The 10,173-nt window shown below is 50.9% G+C and overlaps 1 protein-coding gene across 21 annotated transcripts in view; it reads left to right on the top strand.

The window, feature by feature from the left end:
- The first annotated feature begins 302 nt into the window (after nt 1-302).
- The window catches only part of LOC144136224 (protein turtle homolog B-like), an 873,939-nt gene continuing 864,068 nt past the window's right edge, over nt 303-10,173 (top strand). For 6 of the 21 annotated variants that reach the window (XM_077668378.1, XM_077668372.1, XM_077668375.1 and 3 more), the window contains exon 1: nt 314-2,056. The gene's annotated coding sequence lies outside the window, so the exon portion shown is untranslated. Of the gene's footprint in view, nt 2,057-10,173 lie in introns of all 21 variants that reach the window. The other 15 variants (XM_077668366.1, XM_077668362.1, XM_077668361.1 and 12 more) reach the window with 10 other exon arrangements.

The raw sequence follows: 10,173 nt of genomic DNA, 5'->3' as shown, positions 1-10,173 counted from the left end.
ACAACGAGCGATACCGATCACACAGAAATGGAACAGAAAGGAAAACGAGAATGAAGAAGGTAACAGAAGCTAGAAATGCTAGAGGAAGAGGGGGAGGGAGCACGAAAGAAAGGGAACAACAACGGGACGACTTCTTCGGGAAGAGTAGCGCGCGCCCACTGCGGCCGCCGGAGCAACGAGGATCAATTAAGGGGGAGGGCGGCACAGCGCACCCAGCGCACGCGCTCGGAGCCGGAGCGAGCGCTGCCTGCTCCCGCGCTACTCCGACCGGTCTCCCCCCTTCCTTTCGCCTACTCTTTCCCACCCCTCCTCTGAGCCTCGCGGCGCACCCGCCGCCGCCGCCGCAGCTCCGTCCGTGCTCGCGCGCGCGCTCCAGTCTCACTCAGTTTGCGCGGACGTCGGGCTTTGCTGCCGTCGCCGCTGCTCCGGCCGGTAACGCCGCTGCCCCGACGCCACGCGCGCCGGCGTGACCGCCCCGCCCCCTCATCCGCCTTCGCCGCACTCTCGCCGATGGTCTACAGAAACAAACGGAACTCGTCGGAAAAACTGCCAGCTCGGTCCTCGAGGGAGATCGTGCTTAATACGCTCTCAAAGACGCCGTCCTACGCATCAACCGTTCTTTTCCCCGCTGCTTGCCCAAGATTCACAATGTAGAGCGGAGCTCGCCTGAAAGCCCGACAGTATCCACTGTTGCCTGTTTTGGGGTTCTGATTTGATTCCATCTACTGGCTTCATTCATTTCTTGTGGTTCTCACAAGCTGGGCTTGCTATCGTAGTTGCTGGACGTGAAGCGGTTTTCCGCGGCCGGACGTCGCTGGCTTCTGCGAGAAGACTGCGATTTTGTTGCCGAGTGTCCACAGAGGATTTAACGAGTGCCAACGCGCAAGAAGACGTTCGCTTCTCTAGCAGTGTCGAGCGGTATCTTTCTGTGGCCAGCGACGACGTGAGTGCGTGTTGGTGCTCTTTCAGATGTGGTGATCGGTTGGCAGACAGATTTGGTGTGCGCGTTGGAGGCTTCGACGGAACGAAACCTGACCAGGCAACTACGACGATTGTTGGCCGTTCGCCACCATACATGCGCAGCTACTACCGTCGCCGCATGGAGTGACGAAGACAAATACTTCATCGATCCATCACTCTTGCCTGCTCGTGTTGTGTTTTCCGGTGTGCAGTCTGCCGCGGATTTGAAACGCTAAAAGAAAACGCCAACCAAACGATCGGTTTTCATGTTCGACGACGTGACCTAGGCGCTCGCTGCTGGCCGGGCATGACGCCTCCCCTGAAGTGTCCGAGATTCATTTCCAAGGCCCTCTGAAGGATGCCCTTGCAACTGCCGACAATGGTGGCGCGCTTATGTGCCCATATATGATAGAGTGCAGCTTTTTCTCCTATTGCATCAGTCCCACCTTAAGTAGTCGTTCATATTTACCCCGCTCGCCCCATCTTTGATTAGTGTAGTCTTCGACGTGCAACTGTAAACAAGTGTAACCATTATTTAATCTTGTAATCGTCTACTGTAGTCAATATTCTGTAGGTAAGGCTTGTCGTCAGAGTAGCATCGTCAGCTGGGACCGCCGGCTTTATCTAGTAGCACCGAATTTATGCGATAACCACAAACAAGCTAACGTGCTCCTTCAAATCTCTCTTCTTCAAAGGGGAAAACAAGGCGTAGGAAGCCCGTCGAACGCTTGGTCGCTTTAACCTCAACTCTTTTTGAAACAAGTTTCCTGTTTTTACTTCATTTATTTCCAGTTTTTTGAACACCTTGGTTTTTGTTCCTCGCCAGCGAGTGCCGTAAGAACGCCTGTGTGAGTGCGCGTGGTGTCAAGTACCGACCCACCGGAATAACCGACGCTTCCCGTGTGCTGTGTGTCGGCGCCGAGGGTCGCCGGTGGGGCCGACGGTGTGCCTCGTGCTGTCAAGGACGTGGGAGCCCTATTTTGATTTCAAGTGTACGCTCGATGGTCCTTTCTGCTCGCTGCTGAGGAGTACAATACGTCGACAGAAAAAGAAGCATCTCACTGCTAATGAGGAGTAAAGCGGCGTTGGCACCAAGGTACGTAAGACAGCACATCTCACTGTCGCAAATAGAAAGCTACTTCCTGCTTTTCTGGGAAAGGAGGAAGCTTGAAAAATTTTCAGTTTCGTTGTGAGTATCATTGCCAGGCTCCTCTATTTGTGAATACTTTCTTTAAAATCAGTTAATTTTCTTAAACGGATATAGTTGGGTAGGTGGCGACGCAGAAACGTTTATATCATCCGGATTTACGTTAATACCTTGTTATGCACGATATAAAGGGATAACGTAGCAATTGTTCAATACCAGGACGGCTAGGAGGGCAAAGTGACTGACGCGGTCAGGCGTGGGTCTCGAGTTCGATCCCGGAGCAGGACGATTTTTTCTTAACTGCCAAACTGTGTAGTTTTTCTTTGTAGGTGTATGTTTGCTCTCGGGTGGGTTCTAGTCAGTAATCACTCCGTTTTACATTTATTCCACACCTTGGCGCACTGCCCTGAAATCATTCAATGTCATCAAACACTTGTTTTCTAACACTCATATTTATCTTGCTTCCTTACGGTGGTGAGGCAGGTTTCAAGCAGGATCCTTTTATGAACACCATGAGAAAGCGCATTATTCCTACTGCACAGAGAAGTAAGAGGCCCCTTCTCAGCACAACAAAACAGAAATCCCATTTTGTATTTAATCATGTATCTCGATAGCAAGTGTTATACTTTAGCGCAAGTGTGCGAACTAGAGTAATCGCGATGTAAATAATCGCACGTCTGGGCTGCTCCAGCCGAGTGAGGACAGTCCTCAATCGGCTGCAACCAAGTCTCGCGCACTGAGCAGATAAACGCACAGCTGAAGTGCTGTTTCATCTATTTTCCAAGGCCGTGCAGTTCTTTTTGGGCTTAACGGCTTTTAATGATTTATGCTCGCATATGTTATATTCTAGTAAGCTATGCCCCTTTTGCCTACAGAAGTAAAAGAAAGCATAAGGACAAACCGAGAGTGCTCTATACGCATGAATATACAAGCACACTTATGGTTCCTTCTGCAATGATATTTGCATACAACACTATCATGGAATCCTGGATAAACGGTTGAGTAGTCGATGCCGGCGTGGTGTATTACTTCCGCGTTGGCCTAATAGCGAAATAATATGATATTTATACCGATCGAGGTGATAAGGGAGTTGAGAATGTCGCGTGCTTCCCTGGGATTCACGAACCCCAGAGGAGCAACGGGCATGTGCTTGTGACCATGTGCTGTGACCATGAGCTTGCTGTGTTTGTGCATGATCCAAATCAGCCCAACCTCAGCGCGGCAAACCATTCGCATTGAACGAGTTTGTTAGCCGTCACAAATAATTTACTGGCCGGTGGTCTCGTTCCGGCGGCATGCGCGCATGGAAAGCATTAACGTCTCAGTGGCTATGCACGACATGCGTGTGACGTCACAAGCGCCATTTTGAAATACCACGCATCGTTTTCGAGTGCTTGCGATTGTAAGCCCATCACGTAAGCACACGTGTCTGCGCTGTGCGTCTACGTTTCTCTAACGTCTAACGTCGACCGCAAGACGTGTTTGCTCGGCATCCTAGCAGGCTCTTTCAGCAAGTCGTCGTGATTAAGGGCCTGTCCGCGTAGGCTTACCAAGGGCCGAGGTCAGTTCCGAAGCCGAGTCGGTGGTGAGCAAGAAGAGATGAAAGGCGCCGAACAAGAAGGTTTCGATGGCCAGGGCAGCATTCACTCTTTAAAGTAAGACATCGTAATATTTTCTCCGTTCTGGGAGCCGTCGACACCATTTTTTTTTTCTAATTATGCGCCTCGCAGCAGGAAATGACTTATCCTTAGGCCGCTCCCAGCCTCCATATTTCTTGTGCTACCGTCGCCGAGTTTATCGGTAAATCTTAATCATCATCGACCCGCTTGGTTCCCCTTATTGCCTATCCGGCGCCATTAGGCAGTCGGCTTCTCGTTCAATCATTTCTGCGATCTTCCATGAGCGGACTCGCAGCACATGCTGAAGCCGCTGCAGCTACTTGTAATAAAACCGCCGGAAAAGCTGCAAAGGTCCCAATCCACCAACCAGATACAAACACCAAGCGAGCGAAAAAACTACACCGCAGTCGAGGTACAAAAAAAAAATCAAACAGAGGAGGAAGCAAACAAACACAATATTGAATCAAGTGCCGGAGCTTGGGCAGCCCTTCTATGATAGCCACTGTTGTGCGAGCCAACTGCGTCTGCTGCCATGCAGCAGCAAAACATGCCGATCGAGTGAGTCCATGCTAGATGGAGCCGAGCGGGGTTGCACTAGTTTTGAGCAACAGTCGTTATATATCAGGAATGCTAAAACCAGAGGCAGTGGGCAGAACTTTTAGTGACTACCCCTTCGTCATTTTCGTATGATATCAAAATACTAGTTGCTGTTCCCTTCCCAGCCAGACATCGCGTGTCCTGTTAGTGCGGTTACGATTGTGGTACCATGTGGCTGACCATGCACTTTGCTATTCTTCCCACGCTGTACAGAACTGGGTTGTGTTCAATACGACACAGCAGGTGAGCGGAGCGAGGTGGTAAATGCACCGGCGTGTCCAGCATCAAAGGGAAATCGAATTTATTCCCGGGCTGCTCTTCTCTTTCCCCCGCACCGTCTATTTCCATGGCTCTGTCCATGTCAGAGAATTCTGAGCCCCCGTCTTTCCGCAAACCGGATCGCAACTGAGAAGAAAACATTTCCACGGCGCTCGTCCTCCCTCGTTCCCGTTCTCGCTTCCCGGGCTGAAAAGGTTGGACGGTGTATTTTCCTGCCTCGCTGCGCCGTCTTCGCAGCACGCGAAATATGCAACGCCGCTCGTCGGTCGCTGTTCTTTCGTTGCCGCTGCGTCGGCAGCTGATACTCTGCGAAAGCTGTGTTGCCCCGGGAGCGCAGTGATTTCCGTTTGAGTAGCCCCCGCTTTTGCCCAGGCAATAAGAAAAATCAAGCGAGGGACGTCTGGTTCTTTTCCTTTGTGAAAGCGTTTACGTTATTATGACTGCTCGCAGCATTCCGTCAGCTAGTAAAATTCATGTTTCTTTAACACGATCATATACTAAGTACTTGGCTAGTTGTCCTTCCATGGGAATTCCGGGCAGCGTGTGTTTGCCTTCCTGCTTTGTCTTGTGCGCCTGCCGTTGTTCACTGCTGGCTTCGTCCTGTTTCTCTGCCAAGTACAAGACCACTCGTTCTTCTGGATTTTTACCGCGACTGGGACTACGATATGCATTTCAGGAAGCATCGAGTAGCCAGGATTGGCCGTTCGTGAAATCGGAATCGGGTTGGTATTGCTCAGACTTTTTTAGCAAAGGCGCACATCGCACGGTGGCCTATACCTCCCTCACACCTCGAGCCTTCCTCATATATCACCTCACATGAGCCCGTTGAGCACTGATGTTCAGCCCAGGCTATCATATAGGACATTCACAACTGGTTGGGTAAGCCTTGGTTGACAGCTACGGTAGGGGTTAGCCTCACTTGCCCCATTGAGTGCAAACCCACCTCTCTCTCTATCTCTCTGTGTTTGTGTTGTGTGTGTATGTTTGTGTGCGTGTGTGCGCTACCACTCGATTCGATGGTACCCATAAAAGATGGCGGCCTCCCTCGTGCAACCTGGCTGGTGGCGGTTAAAATAATAGTTGGTAGCCCGAGGTTGCTGGGGACAACCTGGATCGCACAAGTACCCCCCGGCGGCAGCACCTGCCATCCAATGGCAGTGGCGCATTGCTTAACCGCGGCACCACTGCGCCAGGATTTCTATGAGGACTGTCAGGGATATGTGAATGTGAAGTAGAGAATGACGAATTCTACATATAGAGGCATTAACCCGTTAGCTATCGCGTTATACCATTAAGGCGGAGAGCGGGCCGTGGTACGGCGGCGACTGCCTTCGCGAAGTTAACGCGCAGGTCAGCAAGGGGTGCGGCGGCGGCTGCGTAGAGGCATGCAGAGGAAAAATTGCCATGGCATCGAATTACATCGCACCGCAGCGCACGGCGACTGTGAGAGGGAGGGCTAACGCCTTCTCACACGTGAGCAGTCTTAACGACTTTTTTTTTTTCTCTCAGCTGTTAGAAGTATAGTTACCTGCCAGCTCAATCGTTGTTGTATTACCGGCGTATAGCTCAAGGTTTCTTAACCGTGATGATAATTTTACTGTTTCTTAAAGCTCTTCTAGAAAGTAATGCTGTTCAGCGCGGAATTAACATGGAACGCTCAACAAACAGTTGGATCTAAACAACATCAATACTGTAATGAGGCATTTCAGCTGTTTTTAAAGGGTCGGCTAAAAGGGGATTCGTTTAGTGGATAGCAGTGTGGTCGCTTGATTCAATTACGAAATTCCATCTCATACATTGAACGCCGTATATCGCCACAGCGCCATATGCCACCAAGTACACTAAAATGGTTTTGTTTTCACGCTGAGTTTCAGATTACCTTAATTCTGAGGAAAAGTTTCAAGATAGGTAAGGTTTGCTACTATAGCTCTTGACGCATTTTCCAAAAGGAGTAGGTGAAGCTGGTGTCTTAAGGGCATTCGTCTAAGGTGACTTCAAGCAACTTTGCAGCTAGTGTAAAACAAAATGTGAAGTTCCACACGGTTCATGCTTTGCACTTGCTTTCACTGGAAGTCCATGTGCGCTGAGCGTGAGTCATGCGGAGCGCGGGCGATCTGGTGAAAAAGGGTGTTCAGCAGCATGTTATTCGCATGAAATGATTGCTCCACTCCTGTAGCTCATTGTGCTATGTTGTCCGCTGATCGACGAAGGCGTTATATCTTACGCGGAGCAGGCTGCTTGACGACAGGAAGGGGTTCAGTAAGCTACTGGTGAAATTAGCCTTGCAATTATTCTGCAGGAAATTGCTCCGCCGTAGCGCCGCTTTAATGTTACTTAAGGTCAGGAATTGGAGGCTCACATCTGCGACCTGGAAGATCTACGTAGCCATCTCCATCTCGCCATCTCCCACAACAGTCATCTGTTGACCGCCCACTGATTCGTAGAAGCCTTAGTAAGAAGTGTGAAAGCCCACTCTCCATCTGAATCTGTCGGCGATGTTGTGACTGCGCCTGTTTCGTACACGCAACGTACCGCCTGATTTGTTGCGGGATATATCATATGGATGGTGAACACCTCTGTAGCTTCATTGCAAAGATTTCTGCGCCGGCAGTGCTCTCCGTTCTCTCTGTATAGTCTTCCTTTCAGACGAAATACGTAGATATGCGGAAATAAGAGATCTCTTATGGGAAACTCAGAAGGTAATATATAGAGGAGGGTCGGGGTACCGAGCTCGGAGTCATGTATATTTAATCACCCCCTCGCTCGTGGCCTGCACACTCGCCAACGTCACCTTACCGCTGATGCGTACTTCTGGCGTTGTTTTCATTCTTACTACTTTTCTTCGCCTGAAGCCTCGCGTCACGGCCTCGCGATTCGCTCCTCTTAATAGGGTGTATAGCCCACCGGTCGACTATCGGGCAGCATTACGCTTTCATGACGAGCCGATGCCCCCCTGTGCAGACGAGGAATACACACACATGCCGCAATCCGCTTGTTGCGTTTCTACGTTTCTTCCCGTTTCGGGACAAGAAAGAAACATCGACGCCATTAAGAACAAAAGCACGAATACCGAATCGAATCGAAGGGGGATAAAAGAGTGGAAGCAGCATGTTAAGCAAAAGAAAGGGAGCCAATAGAACAAGGTAGAGGGTAGGACACACTCTCCGGCGCACTAGATCAATGCTGGTTAACGAGTCTTCCCCTCCGGGCAGAAGAATTGGCCTGTCGCTCCGCTCCGGCGACGCTTGGAGAAACTCCCTGTTGGAGAAGTATCTGCACTGCAGCTCGAAACCCTCGAAACCGGCGGAAGCAGCGGCGTGCAATTTTGGGTCGCCACTACGGTGTTCTCTGCAAGAGCAATGTGGCAACAGGAAACAAAAAAGAGCGGCAGCACGCAACGCTAACACTCACAAGTGAGCAGGCTAACAATGCACCTGTCTCGGGAACGCACGCACGCACACGCACTTGCTCATGCGTGGTGCAGCGGCAAAGGCTTCCTGTAGCTCTGGACAAAGTGACACCCCTTGGTATCACTGTGCAGCCAAGAGTGCTGGTAAGAGCGCTTACAACGCGTGAGATGCCTAACGCGTGCTGTAGGACAGGAGAGAAATTAAGAAGCAAAAGAGACACTATGCGCACAAGACTCATGGTAATAAGCTAAAATAAAATTAAATTCCAGTACAAAGGGAGAAGGAGGGAGGCAGGGGACGCTCCCAGCGTGCAAGCAAGCCTCGCGGGCCGTTTCAACGCAGGCGCACCAAAGGGGTGGACGGGGCGCCGCGATGTTACAGCCGCTGGATTCAAAAGCACCGCATACTGCGTGCATGGCAGGGGAGCTCGCTTCACTGCTTCCCACCTCGTTACGGAGAGCGCCGGCGTAAACGCGCAGGCGAGCTGTGTCGTGCAGCTCGTGCACCGCTCCCATGCGCGATGCACGGGAGGGGAGAGGAGGAAGGACTCCCGGCGTCTTTGTTGGGCGCCGGTGACAGAAGGCGACGGCGCGTGCCCCAAAAGCGGAGAGCTGGGCTGCGCCGACGCAGGGCACGCAGGCGTGCGGAAGATCCGCTTGCTGAGCAAATTCTTCCTGACGCGGCCGCGGGCTCGTTTTGCTGCGGCGCGGTGAAGCTCAACGTTCAGAGACGCGCTATCGATGCGACGTCGGGGAGCGGCACTGCCGTGGTGTGCCGCGGTCGCAAGATAAGCCCTGCATAGCGGCCTCTTTGATGAGGTGCCAAGGGCTCGGCTGCCGGTGGTCTTCCATGCACGTGTGGTTGTGCTGCCCCTGGCGATGACAGCAATAAATTTAAGTGCAGCCAAATAATTTGTGCTTAAACGCTTTCGTGTCACACACTTGGGCTATTGAGACGGCGCTGATTTCCTAACAAGTTTTGTTTTCAGCATGAATTTCAAACAAAAATAAAAGGTACAACGTAAAAACTGGGACAAACAAAGGCAAATAGAGGCAAGCATGGACCAGCTTGCTGTGTTGAAAACTAAGCCCAACTAAAATCTCTCCAAAACGGTTTTGTTCTTTCTCCTTGGGTCCGGTTGGGCGCGGTGAGTTTTCGCCGTTTTCTTGGGGGACACATAGCGTTGTTTAAAGCTGGCACCGCGAACCAGTGATGCGCAATCGTAAAAAGTGAACAAAGGACGACAATATAGGCGGATGGCTTTCACTTTTCTCCGACAAGATGACGTCGTTGTGGGTTCCAGTCATGCGGGCCGCCTATTCCACGCTGACTGGCCGCTGAATTCTGACCGCCGATATGTACCCTTCTGGCTGTTCTTTACATTTGCTAAAGCATACTTTCTCAAGAACATGACTTTGAGTGGCATTATTTCCAGGCTCATTATGGCGACAGCAGAAGCCTTGAGGAGTGCTGTCGTTGGATGATGATTAAAATCAGTTGCTGGGCGAGTTCGTATTTCATGCTTACATTCACAGCGCAAAGACCAACACAGACACGAGGGGACACACCACAAAGGGCCGACTTCAACAACGTTTATTGCTGCGCGCAGCGAATACATATAGCATACAGCGGGCATGCGCAGCATCGAAAAGGAAAGTCATGTAGGACCGGGAGCAGAGCCAAACCGCAAGGGAACGCATCATCATAGGTACAAGAAAAGAACATAAAGCTGAAACCTAAAAGGCAGGACGCAAACAAGAACAAAAAACATAATACTCTAGTTAGAAATTCCTAAGGCACGACGCTCCTTATCACTTAACAACACGGTTGGGCTGCTGACACAGTAATCTCCTTTTTCGGTGATCTCACCAGCCTCAGCTATCTCCCTGGCTGTTTTGCTGACATACTTATGAAGGATTGTTCTTCCCAAAAAGGGACCACGGTCCTTACACAGTTGGCAATCACGGCAATGTATGCCTAGATGACGCTATTGCTGTGTTCCATGAGCCTCTCGTTGAGACATCTTCCTGTTTGGCAACTCGGCCTACAGGGCAAAGGTATAGAGTAGACTACGTTTTTCGCGCACTCTACAAGTGGTTGCCTGTGCCTAACACTGCAGGAATTTCTCACAGTAACGGTGGAATTCACGTTGTGTGCATGT

This window comes from Amblyomma americanum, chromosome 6, assembly GCF_052857255.1.
Source record: "Amblyomma americanum isolate KBUSLIRL-KWMA chromosome 6, ASM5285725v1, whole genome shotgun sequence".
In the NCBI taxonomy this organism is placed as follows: domain Eukaryota; kingdom Metazoa; phylum Arthropoda; class Arachnida; order Ixodida; family Ixodidae; genus Amblyomma; species Amblyomma americanum.
Note: the sequence above shows the minus strand (reverse complement) of the source record. Positions and strands in the feature narration are given on the sequence as shown.